This window comes from Pundamilia nyererei, unplaced genomic scaffold, assembly GCF_000239375.1.
Source record: "Pundamilia nyererei isolate P.nyererei 1_Seehausen unplaced genomic scaffold, PunNye1.0 scaffold01484, whole genome shotgun sequence".
Lineage (NCBI taxonomy): Eukaryota > Metazoa > Chordata > Actinopteri > Cichliformes > Cichlidae > Pundamilia > Pundamilia nyererei.
The window spans coordinates 5360-7474 of record NW_005188885.1 but is presented as its reverse complement, the minus strand read 5'-3'; positions in this window follow the sequence as shown (position 1 = coordinate 7474).

Below are 2115 nucleotides of genomic sequence, written 5' to 3'. Positions count from 1 at the left end.
ATAGAGACGAGACGACGATCAATAACAATTTAAAATTTATAATTTAGAGTCGAAAGGGGACAGGGGTGGCTGCTTCCAAATATTTCACATTTCATCCATAATGATGTAAATCCAAGCCGTTTATGTATTCATGATTTGAATCCTGGGTTGTGTGAAATCCCAGAAATAAATCTTAGACAAAGTGAATCTGTGAACTAAGGTCTGTTAGGTTATGTTGTGGTGATCCTCGGGCTGGGGGATGGGTGTTCACTGGCGTGCAAAATTAAAACCAATGAAAGATGGACAAGAAAAGTTCAGAATCATCAGGTGCTCCGTTTAGAAAAAAGAGAAGAGGAGCAGAAACGATCAAAGCGGGAGTGTTCCCCCCATGTGTTTACTAGTTCTTTGACCTACAACCCTGCAACTCTCCACAACTTCACACCACACAATTTATATTATTGTTATCAACAAGGCTTTGAATTATGCTGGACGAGATCTGAAGTCCCACAAAAGTGTGGATGGTTCTCAGTATTTTGTGTTCTGATGAGAAATGCTGCAGTCGCGGTCTCTGTCACTGCTCAGGTATTTATGTGATGAGAGGAGAAACTGATAGAATGAAAGTTGGAACAAGTCTTTTTGCTTCTCGCTTTTCCCCTCATATACAGAAAATATACACTTGTTGTATAAATGTTTACAAAGATGCTTTAAAAACATCTTCCTGTCTGTTTTTCCTCTGTTTTTGTTTTTGACTCTCTGGATACAGTGTACAGTTTATACACATATAAACAGTTTCATTTTAGTGTTTCATATAAACAGTGCAACATAGTACCAGACAAACAGTCCTTTATTAAAATTTATTTAAAAACAGTTGTTTTTAAATTCAGTTGGAGAATATTTAAACTGACAAAGGTTTAAAATTACTTACACACATTTATACACTGGAGAAGTAAAAACACCTTCGTCAACAAGAAAAAAAATCCTACTCTTTACATATTTCTTTTGTCTTCACCTTCCCTTTTCTGTTACAATTCGGGATTGTGTTTTTCACACAGAATAAAAACCAAATCTGAGATTGAAAAACAGTTTCTGATCAGTCGAGAAATATGTCTGTGAAGGTTCTCAGTCATCCAGGTCATCGTAGTAACTTTAAGAAGTCCAGACGCTTTTCTTTCCAAGCTCCTTAGATCAGTCGAGAAACACAGACTGGAGGTCATCTACAAGTCAGACTGTTTTTACTGAACATGAAATGAAGAGAGATGTCTCCAAGGCCTCCAGTTACAACCTCCATAAGGTGCACTCGTGTCAGTAGTATTTAAAGCTACATTTAGATCATCAGAAATTAATAATTTTTTTTTGGATCCAGAACCATTCGGATAGATTGTTATGAAAACTGGTCACATGGTGGTGATATTGCCTTTTTCCAGGAATTAATTGTAGTTAAGTGTTATTTAATTTGCATAACAAGAGAGAGAAACACAAATGTATAGTTATGCAATGTAAGAAATTAAGCCTAAACACAAAATCTAAAGCCTGCAGCTCTCCTCCTCACAAAGCCTAACTCATCAACATCTAAAATATCTAAATTTTCAGTTCCAAGGATTTCATCCATCAGTCTAAACATTATTAAAATGTGTATAATGGAACAAATATAATAGTTGATAATAGTAATGCAACAGATTTTAAAGTAAAGTTCCTCTTTTCTATTTAAACTGTGACGCATAATAGAAACTGATAAGTGCTCTTAAAAAATAGGCACCAAAGACAATAAGATGATTTTTTCAGGAGAATCAGTCTCATTCAACAACTCGGGACTACAAACCAAGCCAATATATGTACAACGTATCAGACAGTTTACCTGATATATTTAAGGTTCATAATATTTAAGTGAGAAAAAGTGTGAAACACCAATGTGAGAATATTTCTCTGCACAGTAAGTTCATTATTGTGAGTCAGCACAGAGGTGGATACTAGAGTCAGGCTTCACTCTAAACCCAGCATATACAGGTTCAGTGAAGGTGGTGTTGAAGGTGTGCAGGTGGATCAGTTTATCAGAGGAGACACTGTAGAAGGACACAGTTCCTGCAGAACAGTCCACATACACTGCTACTTTGTGACAGAGAGGTGAGGAGAGCAGAG